The sequence below is a fragment of the Tenrec ecaudatus genome, chromosome 17 (assembly GCF_050624435.1).
Source record: "Tenrec ecaudatus isolate mTenEca1 chromosome 17, mTenEca1.hap1, whole genome shotgun sequence".
NCBI classification, from domain to species: Eukaryota; Metazoa; Chordata; class Mammalia; order Afrosoricida; family Tenrecidae; genus Tenrec; species Tenrec ecaudatus.
The window spans coordinates 24,898,630-24,925,393 of NC_134546.1; the positions used below are offsets into that span (position 1 = coordinate 24,898,630).

At 44.1% G+C, this 26,764-nt stretch overlaps 1 protein-coding gene across 2 annotated transcripts in view; it reads left to right on the plus strand.

Annotated features, from left to right (window-relative positions):
* Window positions 1-7,334: 7,334 nt before the first annotated feature.
* RASGRP3 (RAS guanyl releasing protein 3) overlaps window positions 7,335-26,764 on the plus strand; it is a 91,419-nt gene continuing 71,989 nt past the window's right edge. For both annotated transcript variants that reach the window (XM_075535384.1, XM_075535385.1), the window contains exon 1: window positions 7,335-7,630. The gene's annotated coding sequence lies outside the window, so the exon portion shown is untranslated. The remainder of the gene's footprint in view (window positions 7,631-26,764) is intronic.

Here is a 26,764-nt window from a genome sequence, read left to right on the forward strand (position 1 = left end):
GTTATCTCCTATATGCTGTACAAGATCGTCAGATATAGTTGTAGCACATGCAAATCCATGTGTAACCCTATCCCCTGCCAAACCTATATATCCACTTGCCTTCCCATATCTTTCCACCTGGCACATCTGCCTATGTGTCTACTCATAGCTACTGTGTGTTGTTACTATTTTTGAAAGATTTTTGAACATCTTGGTATTTATCTTCGTTGTCATTTATGCACCTAACAAAACAAGTGTCTTGACCATCCATTAGTCATGGTGTGCTGCCACCTCCTATTGTATATTGCCTTTCCCATCCCCCAAGTCAATCCATGTCTACTCTCTAGTTAGCGACTTACCATACCTTCTTCTCCATACCTGGTATCAATCAAATAATGCTTCTTTCATAACATGGGTGAACCTGGAGGATATTATGTGGAGTGAAATTTGTGAATCACAAAGGGACACAATCCTTACGAGGTCGTTACTATACCAAGTGTTTCAAAAATTTTGCACAGACAGAAACATCATGGGGAATGGGACTAAAGCCACATGTATATTTAGATTTGACAGTAGATAGTTCTACATGCATATTGAATTGTGCTGCCATGAATATAATATAGCATGTAGAGGGTGAAGGTATGAAAACTTCTTCGCCATAACCACACACCTTGAGAGACTGAGTCATGGGGCCTGGAGGGTCAGGGCCACAGTCTCGGAGAGCATCAACATCAATGAGCATAAAAATAGCTCCCCAAAGTGTTCACAATGTTCTATGTTCACAATCTTCACTTTGGTGAGTAGCACCTGGGGTCTTAAACGTATGTGAGTGGCTGTCTAAGGTGCAATCATTGATCTTTTCCTGGGGAGCTAAAAAAAGTGAAGAAAGTCAAGGACGCATGGAAACAATTAGTGTGAGGAACTAATAACCCAGTTAGGCCTCAGCTTTCATGACCCTGAGACCAGAAGAGCTAGATGGTTACCACTGCAGACTCTTCTTAAAGGGATCATATCTGATGGTTCTTGATAGAGTGAGAGAAAATATGGAATAGAATGCAAAATCAATACAAAGACCAGGAGTACTGGACAGGTGGAACTAGTGAAATCCCTGGGTTGATGCTGTTAGTCATCCTTTGAGCCTGGATCAGAACCCGCCCCGTGACTCCACTTTCAGCCAAATGATAGGCCCATTGAGGTAGTTCATTTATTGTGCCAACCTGGCTGATGAACACATGTGGGGTTAATTGAAGGGTGGGATAAATGGCTCGGCGAGCCTCACCTTTCAAGTTCTCGGGTGTCTTGCTTTCTGATGGTTGGACCAGGGTACAGCTGCCTTAGCCAGTTCCTTGCTTCAGCTGGCAAGGCTTACTTTTTGCAAGACATCTCTGAGGAGAAGCCACAAGGACCTACCCCGATGCAGTCCTGGGTGCTGGAACAGCCATGTGGAGATGGAGACCCCTGCCAGCGCTGAGATGTTTACACATTCACTGACTTGGCTTTCCTCCTGTAGTCGGCATCAATGCATCTGTTTTGTGAGATGGAGGAGGACTTTGTGGATTGGTGTTGGACATATAGGTTAATGTTGGACTTGTGGGCTTGGGTAGCACTGGGTTGGGAGATTTTCTTGATGCGCACTTAACCTTTATATAAAACTCTCTCTTATACATGAGTTTCTGTGGATTTGTTTCTCTAAAGTTCCCAGACTAACACCCATAATGTGAACAACACCACCACGGAAACATGTCTCTCTCAGAAAAATTAGCCATACAAGATCATAAGAGAAACTCTTGTTCTTTAATGCTGCGCTGTAATTCATTGCGTGTATGTACCATAGTTTATTTATCCGTTCACCTAACGACAGGTACATTGTTTCTAGCTTTTTTGCGAGTCTGACTTCTGCTCTGATGAACGCACACAGCATATGTCTCTTTGTGCCATGGCTTTTATTTCTCTGGGGTCTGTACTTAGTAGTAGGGTTGCTGGATCATTTAGTATTTCTAGTTCAATGTTTTGAGGAAGAGCGGTATTTTTAATTGTTCACAGTGGTTGTACTATTTTGCAATCCCATCAGCACTGTAAGAGAATTCCAGTCTTTTTACATCCTCAACAGCATTGCCATTGTTGTTTTCTCTTTAACTTTGCTGTTCTGGCAGGGGTGAGATGATAGCTCGTTGTTGTTTTGATTTGCATCTCTCTAATGGCCAACAATCTTAAGATTTCTTCAGTGTTGGTTACCTGAATGTCTTCATTTGTGAAGTATCTGCTTATGGACTCTGCCTAATTTAAAAATTGGACAGCTTATCTTTTTGCTGTTGATGTGTTGAAGTTTTCTATATATTTTAGAGGTCAGACCCTCTCTGATATGTTGTTACCAAATTTCTTCCCCCAGTCTGTACTGTTTTTTTAAATTCTCCTGAGCAAGTCTTTTGAGGCATACAAGCATTTTACTTTTAGGTTTGAGGTTTGTGCTGTCTAATTTATCTTATGATGACTTTGCATTTTTAGTTATGCTGATGGTCATGAACTAGAGTTCTTAAGTCTGCCCCTCTTTTTTCTTTGATGATCTTTATAGCTTTAGGTTTTCTATTGAGGTGCTTGATCCCATTTGAATTTGTTTGGGTATATGATGTGAGGTATGGTTCTATTTCATTTTTCTGCAAATATACATAACAAATGGTCAGCACCTTTTGTTAAGCAGATGATCTCTTCACCATTGATGTGATTTTCACACATAACACATTCACATAGTGTGCACATATACAGAATGAACATAATGTGCACAGAAATCTAATGCGTGAGCAGGCTATGAGTTTTGCACAAATTTTTTTTAATCCTATCGTGTGTGCGTTACTTGTTTAAAAATCAGGTAATGGATTGTGACTCTGTATCAGCTGCCTCTAGGTGTATGGAATTTCTGTTCGGTACTCAGTTTTGGTTTTTCTGTCTCTCATCGTACCATTACCAGGCTGTTTTTACTACTACCAGGGAGTTTTATAGTATGTTTTGGTGTCTTTGATAATATTTTCATGACTGTTGAGCTTTTATTTTTCAGTTTCTTTGTTGGTAAGTTTCCATCTAATTCTACTTTGTGCCCCGCAATATTTGATATGTGCTGTTCTTGTAATGGAAACTTTCTAAACATTTTTAATGGCTTTCTTGATTTCTTCTTCTACAACTGATATTTTAAAGAAGAGCTAAGTGTTTTTTCTCAAGAACTTGGACCTTTTTAACATAAGCTTTTGTAATTAATTTTTAGTTTCATCACAGTGTGGTCATAGACTGTGTCTTGGATCATTTCTTCGTGGGAAGACATTTGAAGTTTACCAGAAAATCAATCAATGTCTGTGAACTTTCTTTACGCATGAGGGACATGGAGATGTTGTGGAACAATGGAACGATGTGATAATATGATTTTTCCACGAACTTTTTGAAGCCCCCCTCATGCTTTCTTAAGGAAACTCACAGATCTTTCTCTTTAGCCATTCATTTATTTATCTAGCATTGTTTCAGAATTTGTCTCCTACATGTCAAGTAGTGTAGTAGGCCTCACAGGATGTAAAAATAATTAAGATGTTTGCTTTCTTCTAAGACTAGCATCCTTTGAAAGGAACGTGGGGACTTGAAGCTCCAATGAGAAGGCAAAATAAGAAATACAGCTACAGAAGACTATGCAAAAAGACAAGGCAGCTGAGAGGGGGAGCCAGGGCCTGTCTTGGGTTCTGGGAAGTCAGGGTTGATAAGACCTCACCGTGGCCCTGAGAAGCTTTCATTCTGAAAGTTCAAAGATCAAGTGAGGGTAGAGGCAGATTGCGGAGGCACAGAGATGAGTGGGGAAACCGCTGTTGTTACCCAGTAATAGGATGACCACATGTTCATAGACAAATGATATTTAAAAAATAATGGAATTTTCCCATACATATTTCAAAGCTATGGGTGAACAGGAAGAACAAAGGGCTTTTTTCCCCCTCCCATGCATAAGGGTCACGTGAAGAAGAGACTGAGGAAGGTAGAAGAAAAGTGTCTAGAAGCTAGGGCGGGAGAACAGAATTGGTCAAATGCAGCCAAAAGGTCAAACAAGATAAAAGCAAAACCGTGTCCACTGGTCAAGGTCATTGGTAACTTGGGGGATGTAGTTTCAGTGAAGTGCAGGGAAGGAGCTGACTATCAGCAGGTGGACACTTGAGTGGGATGGGACATAAGGAAGCAGAGCGTGTCGCAAGCTTACTGCGGACAGCAATGGGGGTTTTGGGGCAGCCTTCAGACACAGATGACCAGCAACATTGCCTTTGGGACCCAAACAAACAGCGGTGAGGTGGGTGAGCTGAGAGGGACAGAAGGCATGTTTTGGGGTGTGCGATGGGCCTGAGCAGAGGTGAAGAGGGGGTGGGTGACACAAAGCCCAGGAAGGGGGTGGTCTCCACAGGAAATGACTGGTGGCTGCAGGCAGGGAGGTGAGAGCGTCCATTTGTTTATAAGGCTGAAAGGAGCTTTCCCTGTGGAAACGCTCGGTCATGTTCCTGCAACACTGACTGGAAGGACCCAGAGTCTTGGCTTTGAAGGTCTAGTTCAGGATCCATCGCTTCCTCCGGGCCAATCTAACAAGAGAAGGATCTCTATGCCTATTTTTCCTGAGGCTTTCTCTCCTGGTCACCACTGGCTCTCCCCTATCGGGAAAATTTGTGTACCCAGCAGGGGCAACATGAGCTCTGATGGTGGGAGGGTTAAGCGCTGGGCTGCTCCCCACAAGGTCCAGACCTCTGAATGCCTACATGTAAGAGATGAGGCATCTGCTGCTGTGAAGATTGACAGCCTCAGAAACCCGCAGGAGCACTGCTGCTCTGCCCAACAGGGTCGCTGGAAGTCGGAATGGACTCGCCACCGGAGTGGCTTGGGTGGTACACATGGTTAACGAGCTCAGCTGCTAACTGAAAGGCTGGAGGTGCGAGTCTACCCAAAGACATCTCAGAAGAAAGGCCTGGTGATCCCCATCCCCCCCAAACCAGCCTATAAAGCCCGGTTCTACTCTGACACACGGGAGCCGCCAGGAATCCAATGGCAACTCAGTGGCTCTGTTCTCTGCTATGCACTGGGTCCTCCGAATAATAAACAGAGAGTCGCAAATGTAGTAGTAGATGCCATGAGATCGCCAACATTTGTTACTATAAATAGAAAGTGATAATATAGCAAACCATGATTTCCAATCCTCAGTCGACCACTTTTTCTGTTCTGATTGAAGGCTGTCACATTCAGCAGCATGTCACATCAACCCAAGAACAAAAATGTCCGTCACGATGGCCTGCCTGTTGGCTCTTGCTTCTGTGATGGGGTTCTGCGGCAAACATGGAACCCCGAGGAAGGGCGACATCGTGATGATTTTTGCAAAATGTTTCCATTTGACCTTTGGGGTTTCACAGCTTGGTAACAAATAATCCCCTGAAATTTGGTAAACCTGGTGCTTTTTCTTTCTTTCTGTTATTCTGGGAAAAACAAAACAATCTATCTTGTTATGGAGTTAAACTTCTGGCTTGATTATCGTTGTTAATAATTATGAAACAAAACCCAGATGTGAAAGATTTCCCACACAAGCTCTTCTCTTGAGCAAGACCTCATTTATTAAACATGAAGGTTCACACTTTAACAGACTCATTATGCAAATCTCTGGGTGGGGGAGGCAGATAAGGAGTGGGGTGAACGGGGCGGTGGTTAACTATTTTGTTAACCTTGCCGAATGAGCCAACGACCTCCTGCCATATTTCCCCTTTCCCCAAAGACACTGAGGTTGAGAAGAGGGGCGAGCCTTCATATAGCAAGAAGTCTGACACCCAGGGGCTTTCCCTAGAGAGGGAGGTATGGGGCGGTGTGACATCAACCAACTCCCCGGATGATTTGTTACCTTTGTGGTGAGCACAGAACACAGCCAGCTGACCCAGCTTCTCAGCACACCAAAGGGGGCAGCAGTGCACCCCAGGGTGCTCTGCAGGCTGGGTGCTGCTTTCTGTGTTCACTGCTGGCCCCTGAGCATGGCTCCATGAGCCCTAAAATGTTGGCATGATCCCACAGACAACTCTGTGGACATGTGGCCTTAAGCTTTTGAAAATAATTTCCCTTAGCGCATTGAACAACCAAGCTGTATTTGTAAAATTACATATGACAAAACATGTGCCAATGAGACTTTTTTTTACGGGTACAATTCAGCAGCATGAATTACATTTATGAGGATTTGTAACCGTTTGTCTCTCACTGCCATTGAATCAAGTCCAACTCATGGAGACCCTGAAGGACAGGATAGCTCTGGCCCTGTGGGTTTCTGAGACTGTCACTCTTTAAGGGAGCAGAAAGCCTCATCTTTCTCCCAATGAGAGGCTGATGGTTTTGAACTGCTGACCTTGTGGTTAGCAACCCAACTCATAACCACCACACTGCCTGGGCTCCAGTGTCATCACCCTTGTCCACTTTCAAGCTATCGTTTTACCATTTCCTGCCACTCTGTTACGAGTCCTCAGTTAAGGCTAAGTTAAGACACTAAGTTAAAGCCCCTACCTGAAGACAGTTTAGGGAAAGGTGAGACTATCTGTACAGATTAGTGGTCTCAGAAACCCTTCGGGAGCAGCCCTACTCTGGCATACAGGGTCACTGTGTGTTGGCATGGACTCGATGGCAGTGCAACCCCTAATAAACCTTGACTGTTGGGATAATTTCTCTATTTTATGTAAGTGAGATACATAAATGTATCTCCTACAATGTTGCTCTCTCATGATGGACTTATTTCACCCAGGCCAGCCGGGGTCGGGATTGATTTACTTTTGATGGCACAGACCATGAGCTCTTCAGACAAAGCTGTATTGGGGTTTCTCCTCTTCTCTCTCTCTCTCTCTCTCTCTCTCTCTCTCTCTCTCTCTCTCTCTCTCTCTCTCTCACACACACACACACACACACACACACACACACACACACACACACACCTTAGCATCATTTGGCATGCCAGTCCTGACCTTTGCTTACAAACCACGCCAGCCTGTGGCATGAAACCTAAGCATTCCAAGATTGTCCATGGGGGTTGTCTTTCCTGAAGGCGATGCCCTGGGTTGTAGCTTGCAGCACACTGGAGCCCTGCCTGCGGAAAAACGAAACCAAGATGGAGCGGCAGGTTGTGGTGTTTCTCTCCGGGGTGGCTGGAACCAGGAGTCGTTCAAAACCTGCTGTGTGAGCCCAGGGCTCCTTTCTCTTGCTGTGCAAGAGCCCGATGAGAGCCAGAGTGAACAACTAGGGACGGCCTGCGTCCCCACCTCACACACCCCACCCACTTTCCACTTGCTGTTGACCTGCCCTGAGGGTGACTTATCGGCTGTTCAGTGTTTATCACTGAGAGAGAGAGACAGACAGACAGACAGACAGACAGACAGAGACAGAGGAGTTGCTCTGCATGCTAATGAAACTGGCTGAGCGGGGTTTTTGAGAAGGTTTGCAAATGAGAAGAATGCTCTTCAGTTTGCGACCTTCTGGCAGGGCAGTGGCGTTTATCAGGAGGCGCATGTGACCGGTTAAGACACAGAGCCTGGCTTTCAGGAAACAGCTGCTGCCAGTGTGCGCCCGGCCTTGGCAGCTGGACAGGCAGGCGCTGGTGTGGGAGCACCAGGGAGCACGCAGCCCCGTAAGTAACTGGAGCACTTTGCTCTCTGTGTGTGTGAGCGTGTGCGTGCGTGTAGATGCACACCACCCACGATGTTGGATTCTGGGCTTGGTTTCCCTGCTGATGTTCAAGGATCAGAAGGGGTTTTACTTTTACCTGTGGTTACTGGTCTGTCTGTAGCTTCGCTGTCTCTCTCTCTTTTTTTTTAACCTGTCACTTTCAGCCACCTTGTTTTCCAACCTGGAGGGCTGAATGGGACCTACGACTTACTCCCTGTCTAAGAAACGGACCATTAGTTTCCTGGTGTCCAGGGTGCTGTTGGTTCATGGTCTCAAGTTTAAGGTCAAGATGGGTGCTACCAAATAGAGAACTTACTGAGGTCTTTTCTTAATGACTGTATGTTGTTTTAACTCACCTACCTGACTCTTGAAACCAAAACGCTGGAAAATTTACTTAAAAATCAAGAACACTTTTGATTTTATCTAAGTCTAATTTGACCTGTTCCTGTGAATTAGAAGACACTCAATGGCAGGGAGGGTTTTTTATTCATTGTTGTTTTGGGGTGGGGTGGGGTTTGGAGTCAAATTTAAAGATGATTTTATTTACCTGCGCCACACAGGCGGCAGTATAGAGATTTGAAGGGTGGGTGTTGAGATGTAGGTTAGAAATTTTATGTGGATCTCAGAGAATGCTTTCCAAAGCAATGGCAACTGTATCTTATGAACCAATCCACCTTCGTGCCGTTAAAACCAAAACTTCTGGTGGCACCTCGTCCTTCTTATTTTAGCTCAGGGAAAGTTTGTCTTTTCCGTGTGAAGCTCAGCGCCTTTCTCCCTTGTTTCTGACCCACACTATCAAAGCGCTCGTGAAGCGGGCTGGCACTCACATACCTGAGGGGGGCGCCGTACAAGTTTTTCCAGAGCAGCAAGCAGCCACCGTACTGGAATCGGTTGTTGTTCAGGGACATCTGTCTTTCCTCAGTAGTCACCAGACAGGACACTTAAGAAGAAAGGAAAGGGGGGGGAGGGAGAAGAAGGGAGAGGGCAGAACCCTGCCCACAGATGATGTAAACCTCTGGAAGTGACAGTATTCTGAATCAGAGTGCTGCCAGAGATAGCCAAAGAGCTTCCTTTTTCTGCATTGCCCCGACAGGAGGGAGGGCGAGCAGGGAGCGTTTGGTTCATCTGAATTCTTTGCAGGCCATTGTGCTGCCTACAGCAGGCCTAGGACACCCTGAAGCATGCTTGTTTCCCAGGGCCCTAGGTAACGTTGCATCCTCTCCAATCTCAACCACCCATGGTGACACAGGAGAGTGGCTTGAATGTGGCCCCAGGACATTGCTGGTTCTGCCTCGGAGTTGCCAAACCCAAGACCCGTGGCTGAAAGTGCTCTCAGCAGCAGCACCTGGGAAATTGCTGGTCCGACGTTGGAAAGCTCCACTCTTCTTAAAGGGTAGAAGACGCCCTAAAACCAAAGTCCCCAATGCGTGGGGGCAAACCACAGCAACACACAAGCCAACTCCCCTATTCCTCTTTATGCCACTGTGGCCTCGTGGCCCTGTGACTTCCCTGTCTGATGGGAGGGCTTGGCTCCCTGCTTGGCCAGTCTGCAGGAAGATTTCTCCTGGCATCGTTAGTTTTTCCACAGTCTGATAGTGGAAAAGAACTCTTAGGTGAAATTGTTTCTCTGGAAAAACAAACAAACAAACAAACAAACAGTAGAGCTTCCCAGGGTAGGGGAGTCTGAATGGGAGGTGGAATAGCTTTTGAGTGAGGAGAGAGCTGTATTTTCTTCGTGGAGGTCCACGGGTTATTTTGGGGGGAAAAAATCAAAACCCCAATGATATCTTTACTTTCAAACTATCAACCGCAAGATGGTAAAAACAGTACATCCACAGCGACAAAGACTTTTCAATCTGGACAGCCATGAGAGCACGCCCTCATGAGCGGCTTTATATGAAGGATGAGGGGATTGTACCACGCTTCGCTAGATCACAGTACTAGTGACAGCGCCAGAAAAGAGAACTGCGTTCGTTGTCTGCTACTATTTCCAATAACCCGTTGCCGTCTGGTGACTCCATGTGTGTCAGAGTAGAACTGTGCTCCAGGGTCCCAATGGTGAGTCCTAGAGTATTGCTATAGGATCGTAGAAGCAAAATCATCAAGATGGGAAGCTATTGATTCTCAACATGCCTTCCATCCAGTTTTATGCAGTTTTCCCATCTTGCTAGCTTTTCCCTAAGGAGCCCTGGTGACATAGTGGTTACATGTGGGGCTGCTAATCATAAGGTCAGCAGTTCGATACCATCAGCCGTTCTGAAGGAGAGACAGAAGACTTTCTACTCCTGTAAAGAGTTACAGTCTCAGAAACACACAGGGACAGTTATACCCTCTCCTATGTGGTCACTCTGAGTTGGCATCGAATTGATGCCGGTGAGCCTGGCTTGGTTTGGTAACCCTTCCCGAAAGAGTATTGGGCTGTTTGATTTGCAGCACATCAAAGCGGTAGTTCTGGCATTTTTCAGGGACTTGAATCATTTTTTCTTTTAAATGTGATTTGAATTTGGGCAATGAAGAGAAGGCAGAAAGGGAAAGATCTGAACTGAAGAGTGGATGGGGGTAACATTTCCCAACAAAATTTCCATAGGACCGCTTTGCTACCCATGGAGAAAAAGTATCAATTTTGATGAAAAAAAAAAAATCCTGCACGCAACATTCCTGCCATTTTGTCCCCCAGCTCCTGCCACAGTGCAGTTCTCTGTTTTCTTAGAATTTCTTCATGGTCACCCCCCCATGATTGTCCTCTGGGAATAGCCGCAAAGTCAACAGAGACTTCCGAGCTGACTCTGCTTCAAATTTAACTGGCTCAGTAGCTCCCCCTGGAAGCAATGGTTGGGATTGCACTTTGCTCTCTAGATTGTACTTGGATTGGGAAATCCAAGACTCGTCCTTGGATGTCATTCCATAAAATTGTATTCATTAGTTTTGATCTCGCTTAAGATGTTGACCAGTTCTTTGAGCTAGCTGATATTTCTTGAAATGGGGTTCTTTTTTTAAGTGTCTTTTTTCTGTAGCTGTTTGCTGTGAATTAGGTGAAGGCTTGCAGAGAAGATCGTAGGGTTTACATTCAATCAATTACACATATTCTGTGTCCTTTCATTCACGGCAATCCCCTTGATGTGTCACCACTCTTTCCTAACCCTTCTGAACAGTATCTTCGGGTGGCTGCTGCCCCGTGGATTCCAAATGGCTGACCATTCCAAGACAGGCACGCACCTTACAGTACAGTGTTGTTCTTCTTAAATTGAGTCATGGGTCCCACACTGGTGAAGAAGTTCTGAGGAGTCTAAACATATAAACGAGAGAAGTTGTCTGTAGCCATCATGGATCTCAGAGGCATGTTTAAGCATGTTTTGTTTGGAATTGCATCCATGAACTAGTAGCCCTGGTAGGATAGGGGGTTATGCATTGGGCTGCTAACTGCAAGGTCAGCTGTTCAAACTCTCTAGCCACTCCTTGGGAAAAAGATGAGACTTTCTTTAGCAGTAAAGATTTACAGCCTGGGAAAACTCCTAAAGGGTCGCTATAAGTCAGAATTAACTCGATACAATGGATCTTAAATATATGAACCAGTCACAATACTTTTTGACTTATTTGGCAAGCTTTTCTTCAGAGGGGCCTCAGGGTGAACTTGACCTTCAACCTTTCAGTTAGCAGCTGACTGTGTTAACAGTTTACACCACCCAGAGACTCCACCATCATGATAGTCATGCCCATAATGATAAGTTATACCTTTTGTTTATTATGTACTTACAATGTCAGATGATGTGCTAAGCAAGTGCGTTGGCTTTCAGTAATCTTTGCAATCACTCTGTGTGCCAGCAGACATTATTAATGCTAGTCTGAGAGGTGGTGAAATTGAGACTTGGCTGTACATGCACAGTTGGGAGTCGAGATTTGAGGTCAGAACCCATAGCCCTTAGCCCCACGCTCCACCCCTTCGTTGCTTCTCAGAAGACCAGTCCTTTCCGTGCATTCATGAAACTATTTTCACCAGGGAATTTTTCTTATATTCAAATCTTGCCGAGCACCAGAAGAGAAGAACCAAAGATATACATGAGCAAGCCCACCCAGAAACACATGGGTGCTTCACCCAAGGGAGGGTGAGGGACTCTCTCTCAGTGACCAGGAAATGCAGTGCATGAGACCTGGGGCCACTGTGGTGTTCATCGATCCTGAGTTCACACATCTGCTGATTTCACAGGGAGGGAAAAAGAAGGAATGGGTAAAGATGGGACGAGTAGGCTCAGGAACTTTGGGGAGATGAGATGACAGAGCTCTGGGACACCAAGGAGACATACCTGTAGCCACATCATTAGGGCTGGTGCTGAACAGGACCCGGCCCCTGGGGTCCACTCCTTAGCTACCCTGTGTTGCGAGCATTAAATAAATACAAGAACGTGAGCGCATATGCTCCTCCCACATGTCCACTGAAAAACGCAGGAAATGCAATGGAGAAGATTCCCAGCACCACCAGGTTAGACCCCATGCATGTGAGGACCATTTGGCATTCCCTGTCTCAGGAAGGGCTGGGCTTCCCCTATGGCCATCCTAGCCCAAGCTTTATAGGATCCCTGGCCAGCAGCATGTTTTTCTTTTTCATTTTTGTCTTTTTGAAAATAGTCCGGTGGCGAGGCCCACATCAAGAGATTTATTGCTAACCCAGAACACACTGCGCTCCCTGACCCTTCTGGCCTTTGCCTCATCTTTTCTGGTCACTCCTTTCCTGGGGAGGGCGGCCTCTCCAGCCATAAGGAGCTGTGCTGATATAGTGTGGTGAGTTGGCTGGTTGACCACAAAGTCGTGCGTCCCCACCCCACAGCCACTTGGAGGGAGGAAGATGAGGCTCTCGGCTCTCGTAAAGATCCAAGGTCTCAGAAACCCAGAGGGGCTGTGCGGGCCTAGAAGGTCACACTGTACTGCGTCAGAATGGACTCAATGGCTGTGACTCCTCCCCGCACGCCTCAGTGCTAAGCTGCCTCAGTGTTGATCAAACTCTTAGCCTACCGGCTAGCCGTAGCTCCACCCTGAGGACCGGCTGTCCAAGGGGTTGCTGATGAATAAGTACAGCGCACCTGTTTGTTCTTGATCTGTGGACCAGACTCCCCGGGCCGGAGGCTGGCCTGAGCAGGGGAAGTCCTTGGTGGAGGAAAGAGGTGTGGAATTTCTCTGCTGTCTGAGATGCCAGTAAATGCGCTTTCCTCCCTGCACCCCCCAAACAAACTCGATTCTTTCTAATCTCCCCAACAGAAGATGAGGTGAGCCCATGGGTGTGGTGTCGGGCTCTTCGGGGTTTTCTTTTTTGTTTGTTTTTCTTAACTTTTAAATTTTGGATTGAGTGAAGGATTCAGAGCAGGTCATCCGTTCAGCATGCACTCATCCAGATATATTTTGCTTTGCCTCATTCATGGCAATCTCCTCCTTGTGACTCCTTCTTCCTTCCCCTCTTGCTCCTGCCTGCACCCTTCCTTTGGTCAAACGTTTCTGAACTGTGCCCCTGGGCAGATCCTGCCCCCTGGATCACACATGGCGGAGATTTCTACGGCGTGTGCACCTCACGAGTGTTCGTGTTGCTCTTATCGATCGGTGTATGGTCTTGGCTCAAAATTGGGCCATGAGGGGTCATTTCCTGACCTGAAGGGTGCTGAAAGGCCATCGTCTCAGGGCTTGTGAACTTCCCAAATTAAATGTCCAGTTCTGTCTTCTGAGTTTCCACCCAGTGGGCTTGACCTCTCGATCTTTTGGTTGATAGTCAAGCCCTTAACTGCTTCCACCACCCAGGGCCACTCCCTTCTCCTCTTACCTGTCAACCCTTAAAGACTGACATGAACTTGGCTTTAGTTTCACCAAAGGAGACAGAACAGCACAGAAATCTACTTCTTGAACACTTATATAGATCTGGTTCTCCACATTTCCCCATGTGGTTAAATGTAAAAAGTAAGGTTAGTGATCATGAAAAAGAACACTGAGTAATATGCAAGTAATCAGGGCTTTTAAAAATATTATTCGGGAAAAAAAAATGAAGCAAGTCTTTGAGAAAGTTACCAATTTCCCCCAAGTTTATTATGACAAAATACACATTTTGACGATCACTCAAGGGATAGCAAGCAAAGGGACTTTCTAATCTGTAGGACACCTGCCTGATGCCTTAAAAGGCAAGCCCGAGCCAACAGTAGTTCACTCAGGGTAGTCTGCTCAGCTGTAACCACAGGGAATTACCTTTAGCCCTCACAGAGAATTGCTTATTTCCATGGAATTTGGCATCAGTGGCGTGTTCTCATTGCTATATGGGATTTGAAGTCTCTGCTTCTTTTGTTTCCCTCTTAAAAAAAAAATCACCGTGCCTGTGGATTCTGTAGTGGGCAGTCACAATGCTTGCGTCTTCTTTGAGCGCATTTTTTGGGGGTACTGAGAAGTCCAGCTTTGTGGATACAGGTATTTGCAGGGATAAACCCTGTCATGCACTTTGCCTCAATTTTGGCCAAGAGAGGGGGCATCATCGCCATGCCACAATGAGAAAACAGAGAACCAGAGAAAACGAGTGACTCGCTAGTGGCTTCCAATGCCATGCCTGCTCTTTTAAGCTGTTCTTTCAGAAAAAGATGAATTTCAACTATGCCCATGTGCTTACATATCTGTGGAATTGTTCTTTGTGATACAAAGTGATATAACATATTTTTATCTTTGGGTGAGCTAAGGTCAAATGGATGACATTCTTGAATATGTCATTTCTTGTACATCTACGATGATGCTCACTTAGTCATGCACCAGGGTATTTGCTCAGCGTACCATTTGTAAAGAAACATAACGATCCTTTTCCTCCCCTGCAAACCCAATGGAGTTGAACTGAAGTCCTATCATTTGTGGCGTGGTGTAACAGTCAACCTCTGAAGAGGGTTTAATGGTTGTTTGATGAGGCATTAAAAGATACAGTCCACTGTCCAGAGCATACTAACCTTGCCTCACAAGACCATTACTATGCTTGGAATTTCTGATTGCAGCATTCTTGTTCCCATGGGGAATAGTGTGCTCTGACCATCTGGAACAGTCCCTTCTAGTCCAAGTTCAGTCGGCAAAGTGATCTGCTCACAACTGAGAGCATCTGACAGCAGCGCTGTCACTAAGTGAGCTAGGTCCTAAAAATGACATTGTATGATACCTGGTGTTTTCACGGTCCACCGCACACTGTACTGACTAAAGCTTCTCGCTTTCATGGCTGCTAATTTCTTTCTGACTCAAGGCAAACCTGTAGGATAGACCAAAATGTAGGACCGAATAGAATTGCCTCTGTGAGTTCCTGAGACTGTAACTCTTTACAGGAGCATAAAGCCTCGTCGTCATCTCAAGGGGTGACTGGCGGTTTCAAACTGTAGACCTTGCAGCTCGCAGCCCAACACATACCCCACTGCGCTGCCAGGGTTCCCTGGCTAAAGCTGAGAGGGAGGAAAGAACTGGTCAATCGTGTTGTGACCTATGAGCTATTTCATGGGCAGTCTTTGGTTACAAATGTTCAACTTAGGTCAACTCATGTTTGCCCTTTAAAACTTTCAAGTCATTGGACTTACTCTTAAACCCAAAATAACAAAATCATTGAACCAACAACTCTTAAAGCAAAACCCACACTCCTGGTTTCCCATCGATTTTCTCAGACTCCAGTCTTAGGGAAGCGGACTGCCGTGTCTTCCTCCCATAGAGCAGTGGCCATCCTTCAGTTAGGGACTGTGTGTTTCACTGCTGGGCCGCCGGAGCCTCTTGAACTCTGTGATAAAAAGTTCGTCGTCACAAGAAATACGTACATTAAAAATTCTTCATCACAACGACCTTCACTTGTTGCTCAAGCAGCTTTTAAATCATTGTGTAGGCATCACACGTCGCTTAAACAAAAAGAACTCTAAATCAGAATTTGTCATAACGGTCAAGAAGAGAGAAGGGGAAAAGGACTTAGGAAAAGGAAATGGTGGCATAGATGCCTTCCTTCCTAAGCCGATTCTATAGAATTTGAAGTAATGTAAACTCTGATGCCCCTATTGTAAGTGGAGAAATCAACTTAGCAGCTAGAAGATTTATGTAACCCCCAAAAGCTCAATACTTTAAAAATATTTCTTTTGTTCAAATTGGTCTTATTTTCTGAAGGCATACCTAGTTGCCAAATGGGGTCCTTTCCATACATAGGTTTGGGCCAGGGCTCTGAACCAGTTCATTCCTGTTTGACCCCCTGATGAGAATTTGCATTTCTACCCCTGATGAAGCTCTGGCAGTGTAGTGAGTGATAAGCTGTTAACTGAAAGCTAGCTACTTCTGAGGGCAAGGTGAGGCTGTCTACCCCTGTAAAGATTGACAGTCTGGGAAACCCTATGCTGGATCTACATGAGTCAGAATCAATGGCTGTGGCTTTAGTGATTTGAGTGGCTTCTCTTTTTACTCTCTGGAGGTTTTTATACTAGCTGAAGGGAAGGGTAGTGGAATAGAGAATACGTTAGTCAAGGAGATGATCAATGTACATTGGCCTCAGGCATAAAAGCTAAGAAAAAGATTGTTTAGTCATTGCTCTGATTTGTTTTAATAAAGCAATGTTTTCTCCATTCAAATTTTCAAAATGAGGTGAGCCAATAGCCATTGAAATCCTTCAGGAAGGGACATCTTCCTGAGAATTCACAAGTACAGGTTGATTTTACAGAACTCTTTAGACTTGGGATCAGGGAACTACAAGAAAGGCAGCCAGCCCTGTGGCCATCATGGGGGAGCGTTCTCAAGATCTCTGGAGCTCAGAAACTACTCAAGACATAAGCACAATTTCAAAATAGAGGAACTAAGTTTGACCTTGATCTTTGGTTCTGGAAAACTCATGAATTCGATTTGACTGAGCTCTGGACTGTGCTTTGCTTTCATTTCTGTTTTTTTTTTAAACAAGAAAGCGTTTCATGTATGCATGGAATGCTTGCAATTCAAAGCCATCTGAGTGGACAGGATGTGTTAGAGATCATTGTGTTTTCATTGCAAAGAACCAGCTCCTATCTGAACGGCCGGGAGGGAGATTTTTCTGTCCAAGCTTTGCCTCGTGACTCATATTGTGAGATTAATCCGCCTTTATTATCCTTCCACAACAAACATTTTTACTATAATCATTAGCTGTAGTTCTACAAGTATCCTACTGGGAGAGGAATGAGACTGACACTTCTTTTCACAGGGCCCAGAGATGGGTGTTAGTGTTGACACTCTTACAGAAGAGACAAAGAAATAGCAGAGGCTGAGTGACTACGATGGAGTCACAAGTCAGGGGATGGTGACAAGGTCCATACCTCTGAGAGAAGAGCAACCATTCTGAGGGGGTGGGATTCTGCTGGCCTTACCGTGCAACATGATGGATTAAGGCAGTGGTTCTCAACCTTTGGGTTGCGCCCCCTTTGGGGGGGTGGCGAATGACCCTTTCACAGGGGTCGCCTAAGACCATCGGAAAACACATATATCCGATGGTCTTAGGAACCCTGACACCGCTCCGCTTTCTGTCTCCAGGCAGGTCTGCCCACATGCAGATATGCTGATCTGGTGACAAAGAAGCTATCTCAACCTTCACACTGACATTGGGCTTTGACGCATCCTGTCCCAAAATGCAGCAATGTAGTTTCCTGTTGTGATATTAAGACTGTTGCCCATGGTACGCCATGCTTCAAGACAACATTTCATTTATGTGTCATTAGAAATAAATATTTCACAGTATATGATGACATGTTGTTTTTGTGATTCATCACTGTGCTTTCATTATGGTCCGTCTGTAACCATGAAAATACATCCTACCTAGCAGATATTGACATGACGATTCATCACAGTAGCTAAATGACAGTGATGAAGTAGCAACGAAAATCGTTTTTTGGCTGGTGGGGGGGGGGTCACCACCACATGAGGAACGGTCTTCAAGGGTCACGGCACGGGGGAGGTGGAGACCCGCGGCACTAAGGAAACCATGTCAGTAGCAGCACCATTTCCATGAGAAGGCTGCAAAGACAAAGTTGTGACCTCGGCCTTCGGAGACATATGCTTGCACCCTGCACTTTGCTTACAGGCCCACACAGGTCAAGCTCATTCCGTTTTCATTGTTAAGGGGTCTCTTGCCCTTGGTGCTCCACACTTCAGGGCCACGTGATGTTGCCAAGCTAAGCCTCTGGCAGCCCTCCAAAACCATGACATCATTGTCTTGATAGTGATAGGTAAGAGAAGAGCATGATGTTTAGCCCCGGCTGATTCACTAGCAGTGACTGTTTTGCTTTGCATTCGACTTGATTTTAACAAGCAGAGGCATAATATTGAAACCAAGAGGGGGAACCTGACTTGCTCTATAAAATGTTTCTTGCACCCCAGTAGTTAGAAAGAGACTCAGGGACTAAGCAAGCTTTGATGTAGGACCAATGTAACTTAGCTCATGCGATTTTAGTTCTCCAAAATATTGTGGAAGAAATATTGCTATTGATCTTTCTTTGGAAACGGTAGGAACTTTGGCTGACCTAAGTCAGTGATGGTGGCATGTTTGTGTATAATTGAGGATGTATCTTTTTCAGTGGCTGGGATGACTGAGAAATGTGTCATGGTTAAGATCGTACAACTGTTTGGAACATTATTTTACATCAAGCTTGAGGAGGAGAATCTAATGTGCTTGGAAAACATTTTTGAGTTTGATTTCCAGATAGGGAAAACATGTTTAAAACCAAAAGTTATTGGAATCTCAAGGCACACTCTAATTTATGGGACCCTTCATGTGGAAGCCAGCATTTACATTGAGGCAATCAAAATGGTAGGACAGACCCGCACATATATTCATATATATGAACACATGTGAAAGATGATTCATTTGGTAAATGTGTTAAAGCATTCTCATGCTGCATATTGCATGAAAATGATGAATGACGTGTACTTTATAGAATATTAGCTCTGAATGAGGCAGGCAAACATTCCGAAGAGCAATTAGACTGATCATAGCATCATCCATGGATATATGTTCTTTAAAAGTGGTTTGTGAAAAGCTCAACGGGAGATTGGGGAAGGAAGATGACTAACTATATTCATATCAGAATGAGTCAGGAAATATTTCCTAGGATTGATAATATTTAATCTGAGTATGAAAGGGTGTGTAGTCATTGCCCTGAAAGAGAAAAACATTCCAAACATTTCCCCCTAATTGTAGGAATATCACGTAGCTTGGGAGAACTGAAAAATAGGATACATGTTAGTGGAGGGGGGCAGGGCGGGGGCGAGTGGGTGAGAGAAATGCTCCGAAGACAAAGTAGTTCCTGACACTTCATTGTCCTGAAGTAGTTGGACCTTTTGGGGGGAAACTTGCAGTTCCAAAAGCATTTTTAAAAAAGAACATTCCAACACACGCAAAAGTAGACATAACAGCATTTATCATCTGCCTTTCCAGTTTTTCACTGTACGGCTCCCATCTCGGGCTTATCTAAACTCCCTCCATGGTATTCCCTTCCCATATATTTAAAAATATTTTAGCAGTTTTATTGACATGAAATTCACATAGAGTTCAATAGTTTAAATGTACTTAAAACAGTTGTGTAATCATCATTACAATCAATTTTAGAATATTTTCTTCTTCCGTGTACTGACTATGATGAGTTCCCCATTCTCCTCTTTACTTCCCCTGTCACAATTCCAGGAAAATATTCATTCACTTATGATCATTATAGATTTTTCAAGTCTAGATTTCATATAGAGAAAGCATACAAAAATACAAAGGCCCCCTCCCCTACCACCACCACTCCACTAACAACAAAATAAAATATAAAAAAAGCTAGGTTGAAAAGATCACAGAAAACTAGAACAATTTAAAATGAGTCAAAAAGGAGAACAAATGATATGGTTTTAAATATTAACCTAGCGACATATGCCTTCGTCCACTCTCCAGCGCACCCACTCTGTGAGATACCAAGACCATTCACCCCACTCCTCCTCAGAGGGATTTTCAAAGGCTTTGTCCGACTTCTCCTTCCTGTATTTTGAAGTAGATTCCAGACATCTGTGAAGATTTTAGTATGTGTGTTTAAAAATAACTTCTGTATAAAAATTCGAAGTTATTTGAAAGTCTCTGCACTATCACTAAACCTAAAAGCGTAAACAACCGTTCTGAACGGTTGTTGAAGCTTTTCAAGCAGAGGCATGATGGCACTCCATTTGAATTCTTGAAAGAGAACGCTGAAGGGATTGAGGAGGACGTGTTTGAGAGAAAAAGGCCACTGGAAGTGCCCAGATTTGGGTTTCAACCAAGAGAGTAGAAGTGGCGATGGAGAGAATGACAGCATTGACAGAATGTTTTAATTGATTTTAATTATTTTGATAGAATATTTTAAAAGTAAAGTTCATAGCTCTTGAGATCAGTAGGATAGTTGGACGGTAGTGGCGGGGAGGCAGTGAAAAGGAGAATGGTGGTGAGGAAAAGGTGAAGAAGATCTGAGCGGATCGAACTAAAACATTCATGGACCTTAATCACCATGGGGTAGGGATTCTTTGAAAGCAATCTAGTATGCTCAGCATCATAGAGAACAAAGTGTGTGTCTGAGGGATGGGAGCTCCAAAAAATATATTTTCTTTTAATCTCAAAACAAAAGCTTTGAGACTTCGAGTATTTAGAATCATTTTAGCGGCTCCGAAGAAAGCCATAAACAAACACAGGAAGCCATGAGCTTAACTTTTAGTGTCCAACTCATTGTGTTGGACAGCTGAGGTCTCTGTTTGCAGGATGTCCATGAGGTTCATCTGCCCCCTTGAGCATTTTAAGCTAAACGTAGTAGATCGTGAGCATCCATGTACCCGCTCAATTAAGTTCCACAACTAGGTTGACAATTCCTTCTATTTGTTTGTTCTCACGTCCACCCATGTTTCCATTCTTCCATCCATCTTTTTTTTTTCTTCACAATAACTTAAAAGACATCAGGACTCTTCACTCCTAAACACTTCACTATGCCTGTCACAAACCAGGAGTCAATATTTGCTGATGAAGAATTTTTATACCACACAAGAGAGGTAGATGGATTTCTCCAGATGGAAGGACGTGATTCCACAAGGATTAACATGGCTCATGACTGATCCCTACTGGGTTGTGTTTGAAAAGGAGGAACTATTTGAGAATTTCCTAATCCTCAAACGTTGTTGCTAAATGGAGAAGCCAGAGCTACCGCCATACAGCCCATGAGACATTGTGAAGCGCGGCACGCAGAAGTCATATGCCCCTCTGAAGTTTGAACACAAGGAAAGGAAGACGCCGGAAAGTGAAATTTTTTGCCAATCCATGCTAGAGCTGAGTCGCATTTTCTAATTTTCCCCTGAGCATCACCCCTTGCCTCTGACAGCTCTGTGGAGCAATAATGAAATGCAGTAGATGATTTAGAAACGAAAAACCATTAATTCCTCAAAAATCCCTACATAGTCATTGTGAGATTGCTCAACATGAGCCAGAGGGAATGGGCAATAAGAAGTGAATCTTAACGCAAAAGAGAACTCTTTGTTTGTATATTAAACAATATGCCCATGTTTATAAATATTTATCCTTGACTTGCTCCAAGAAGGACTAAAATTTCAAATAAAAAGCAAACATGAAATAAATCTGAAAATGATTTCTACAGGGATAAAAGAGAAGCCCAAATATCCCCGTCTAGACTTAGAAAGTTTTAAAAAGTGTTCTAAATTGTGTAAGATACTGAGATGTTAAATTCTTTTTTTTTTTTAATTCTTAAAAAAAAACACAACATTTTATTAGGGACTCATACAACTCTCATCACAATCCATACATACATCAGTTGTGTAAAGCACATCTGTACATTCTTTGCCCTCATCATTTTCAAAGCATTTGCTCTACACTTAGTCTCTTTGCATCAAGTCCTCTTTTGTTCCCCTCCCTCCCCTCTCGAGATGTTAAATTCTTATGACTATCTCAGTAATGAAAATCAGGCTGAGATGAGGTCTACGGCATGTGTTAATTTACATGTTTGTTGTTGATGAAACTCTCTAGTATTCATTTGAAAACCGAAAAACGCCAGTCAAACAGCCAGATAATTGCCTCCCCAGAAAGCAGACATTATGACACTAAAAAAAAAGTTAAGTCTTTGATTGACTTTTTCAGTTTCCATTTTGATATTATGACGTGAGTGTGTACTGGTGGTTTTCAACGAGGGTTGGTTTTGCCCCTCTGCCCCCGGGGACATTCAGTCCTCTCTAGAAACAGTTTTAGAGACCGTTGGTTTTAAGTTCTATCCAAGACATATCTTTGGAGATCCAGATTTGAATTAATAACTGCAACTTTCCATCCACGTATGGGAGCTTCACAGGCAACTCAACCTAAGCCAGCTCCAGGTCTCTATTTTTCTGCCCACGCGCCCCAAGCCTACTCATCCTCATCGACAAGTGGCATCAGCCTGTGTTTCAACACCCCATTTCCTCATATTTTCACGGACTCATTCTCCAAACTATTTCTCTTCGGTTAAATATTACCGCTTCAAAGAAGTCTTCACAGACAACCCAGCTAAAAGAACTCCCTTGTCACCCTTTACCGTCATATCTCATGTAAATATTCACCGATAAATTCTACCCTGGCAGCCAAATAACCTAACTCTTACCTTGTCAAGAAAAAAGCTCTTTAATGGCTCTTATGAAAAGTTGTTCTTTATCAATTTGTCTGTTTGCTTATGTAACATTGGTTTTGTCACTAAATTGTACACTCCATTGGCTAGGACCTTGGTTTGTTTAGCTCACCACTGGGTAAGTAGGTCCTGGTACAAGGTCTATAAAGTAGTGGTATGGGTTTCATCAACATTTGCTGATTAGTAAAAGATTATTTGAATATAAGATTTTTTTTTCTGTACAGGGTAAGAATTAAATTATTTGACTCTAAGAGTAACTCACTGCCATCCAGTGGATGCTGGCTCACAGCAACCCTATGGGATAGGGTAGAACTGCCCCTGTGCATTTTCAAGACTAACCTGTTGTGGTCGTCGCCTAATCTGGTGTCAATTTGAGGATTAAGAGTGTAGGGGTGGAGTCTAGACTGTCGATCTGGAGATAGCCAATGAGACTTCTGTGTGGGCGTGGCCTTCTCCTGAGAATTCTGGGAAATCTGGTACTTCCTCCTTGGAGGCGGAAGACACCTTTCTCTCTCTGCCGCTCCCTGGGAGACATTGCAGAAGACAAGCCACATGGATGCAACCAGACCTTGGAAGCTGGAGAAGCCACAGAGAGACTCCTGCCAGCAGTGAGATGCTTACAACGCCAGTGGATCCAAAGACTTTCTACCCACTGGCTTGTGACCCTCCTGCATTTGACTTTATTGCATGTGTTTCATGAGTCTGAAGAGGAATTTATGGATTGGTATTGTACATATGGACTAATATCAGACTTATGGCCTTGGACTGGACTGGGCTGGGATGTTTTCTCAATGTTCAATTGCTCTTTTATATAAATCTCTTTCTTATACACATGTGTGTCCATGGATTTGTTTCTCTAGTCCACCCAAACTAACACACCTGTATACATTATTTGAAAACCCCAATTTTCTCCTACAGAGTGGCTGGTGGTTTCAAACTCCTGACCTTGTGGATCACAGACCAATCTGTAAATATATCACCACGCTTCCTCCAGGATAGGATTTTTAATTATATTTTAAAATGACCTATAGTTAATGCTGTAGATTGATAAATAGAGTTACTAATTGAAATTTTATTTTATTTATTTGCATTTAGATTTATTTATTCATTACATAAAAATAATACTGCTGACCTTTTTGTGCCATAATTATTTTATAGGGAAAGATCGATCATTGTCCTTTAATGTCCTTTGTGGAGACCTGGTGGCATTATCAGGCAGACATTGGACTGTTAGTCTCAAGGTTAGCATTTCCTACCCACCAGCGTCTTTGAGGGAGAAGGAGGGGGCTGGTGACTCCCATAAAGATTTACAGCTTTAGAAGCCGCCATGTAGGGTTGCTATGAATTGGTTTCCACTTGGTGGCAGTGGTTTTAGTGAAACTCTTCTTTGGAGAAATACATACAATGCCATCTCTAGGTATTGCAGAAATTACACCTATTATCACTATCTTGCTTTTTATACTGAAAGACAGTTTATCATTTCATACAGTTAATCCTTAAATAAGAACAATAAAAGAGGCACACAAAACTAGATTATGTTATAAGATAGAGTTTCAAAATAGTAATGAAACAATAATAATGCCTGGCAGAAAAATGTTACTTAAGATATTTCCGTATTGCTTCTTTTTTCTCCCCAACAGTTTTATTGGCACATAACTTACATATCATATAATTTAATAGTTCAATCGTTCAATCATATCAAGGGGAAGTGTATAATCATCACCACAGCTATCTTAGAGCCTTTCTCTCACCCCCACCCCCATGGTTGAATCACATTTAAACTGAACTGTTCAGTCACAATTGGTTCTAGTGCCCCCTCCCACCTTCATTATTTACTCCCAAAATTCCCATTCCCTCCCTATCACCCATCCCTCACCCCTGCATTATCATAACACTATGCATCCGTTACTATCATTGTACATCCACTCCTCCTGAGCTTCACATCTGGGAAATCCCACAGAACAATGAAGAACAAATCGCACGTACTCGATAACGATAAGATCCTATTAGTATAAAGACAAATATGCAAATACTGGATTATCACCTTTCTTAGCCTTCATACGGCACTGTGCTTCTGTCTGACTTTTTGTGGTCTGGCAGACAGTGAAATGTCCTTCCTCTTCATTGCTGCAGGCTTTTCTTTGGAAGGATGCCAGTTGAAGATCTCTTTGTGAAGTCGCTGGAACTGTACCAGCCTCTGCCCAGTCACGGGCTCCTCTCGCTTGGTGGCCGGTGCCCTATAGGGGGTGACTTGGGTCAGGTGGACCACAGTGGCCCCTGCTGAGCCGAGAACAGGGCACAGGTGCCTTGCTGCCATCAGTTCAAATTTCTGAAGGTCATTGGGGGAAGGAAACAGGTTCGTGGAGAGGAGTCAGAAGCAGCATCCCTTGACCGCACAGAGTGGTAGAAGTCTCTGCAAAGATACAAAATCAATCTTTTTTGTTTTTTTCAAAGTTGGATAGTCAGTCTGCGGTTATTCATAGGCGCTGGTGAAAGGGTTAACAGTTCGCTATCTCTAACATTTTACTTGGTTTTAAGAAGTCCAATGAGCTGCTTTTCTCCTAGTTTCCTTTGGGCAAGTCTCTGCCTCCAGGCATTATGAAGGGCATAAGATGGTGAGCCCTCAGGGACTACTAATTTCCTTCTGTTGTCTACCGATATCCTCTGACACCATCTTTATGCCTCTGAGTAGTGGTTCTGAACCTTTGAAAAATCACAGATGCTCTTGAGACTCAAAAGAAGACTGTGGATTCTCTCCCCAGAAAAAAACCCCTGGACAAAACCATAAAATTCTGTGTGCTGTCAGAGGTTTTACCTTCCTCTGGCCTGCTCTTGTCCCCCAGGTAGCTGTGCTCATGTTTCATCAACCCTGGGGGACGGGATGGAGGAGGAGGACTGCCTGGTGGGCAGCCTTTCTGTACTCTCCCTGGTGTCTGCGGGCAGGAGCCACAGAATATTTCTAAGAGGGAGGTGTCTTGCCGAGCACAATAATCCTAGGGCGAGAAGTAGCAAAATCTCTTTTCCTATTTAAGATGAGAATAGTTTGAAGCATTTTATTCTTAGAAATCCACTTACCGCATCCCGCTTGGAAAACGCTGCTAATGTCAGATGTAGATAGAATTTGGAAAGAAGTATGGTAGGACATGCTATTAGCAGACGAGTCAGTCTAAAACCTGGGAGAACACGGGCAGAGCCTCTCAGGCTGCTGGTGCTAAGGCAGTGAGTTCGGACAGGGGTAGGGTGCGTGTGCAGGTCTTCTCTGGAAGCGTTAAGAAGAGAGACCTGGAAGTGCCTGTGGAGAAGACAATCCACAGAATATGAAGGGTTCACGAAGAATCCAAGAGCCACTGGTGTGTTCTGGGAGCCATTTTGAGTTCCAGGGAGCCTCCCTAGGTGAACTTGCCCCCATCTCCCAGGCACCCAGAAGTATATGTGGTGGCAGTTCCTATTAGGCCTTGGTGGGTAGGCTTCAACTCAGGTAGACCTGGCATGTAATAGAACGGAACTCTGACCCGTCTTGTGCCTGATTCATAACCATTGCTTATTTGGATCCACTGTTGTGGTAATTGCGTAAATCTATGTCATTAAGGGGTGCCCTCGGTTTTGCTGACCTTCCACTTTATCAAACGCGATGTCCTGTCCTAATGATCGGTCTTTGCTGAGGATGCTGTCCATGTAAGTGAGTCAAAGGTTCCTGTATCCTTGATTCTAAGGAGAATTCTGGCTGTGTTTCTTCTGACGGTTGTGTTTATTCTTCTAGCCGTCTACAGCAGTCAATATCATTTGCTCAAATTCACCCATTCTTCTGTCTGTCGTTTTCATTGTCCATCCGATGAGGCTGCTGAAAAGACCATGGCTTTAAGCCAGGCGTACTTCAGGCCTCAGAGTGACATCTTTGGTTTTTAAAATCTTAGAGGTCCTTGGCCACAGATTGGCCCACCGCGGTATATTGGTGGCTGGTGTAGCTGCTGCGTCAGTGGGTGTTAATTGTTGATTTCAGTGGCGTGAACAGAGTAGAAGGACCAGACTCTACAGAAGCTCGCTGTGGGGACATATTTCTCTTTCTGTCACCACCCCAATGTTTAAGCCTGGGAAAATCATTTCATGTCTTTGGCTTTGAGGTTCTCCTTTAAACCGTGAGGGGATTATGAAACTAAATGGAAAGTTGGCCCCCTGGGTAAGTGAGAATGGCACCTGCCTCTCCTTCTACCTCAACGTCTTTATTAAATCTATTAAGTTTATTCTGAGGACGTAGAAAAGTTCTACCTACCAATAAGTAAGGCTTCCCCAGTTTCTCTTTTTAGCATAGTAAACAACAACACAGAGAGAATACCTGCCTAACTTGGAGAGGGACTAATTATTCATGTGACTCATTCTGTCTGTCTCCTGGAAATTCCCCACTGTGGAATTATCCTGAACCTTCTCCCCTGTGATGACGCGTGCCAGGGTTTGACCTGGGT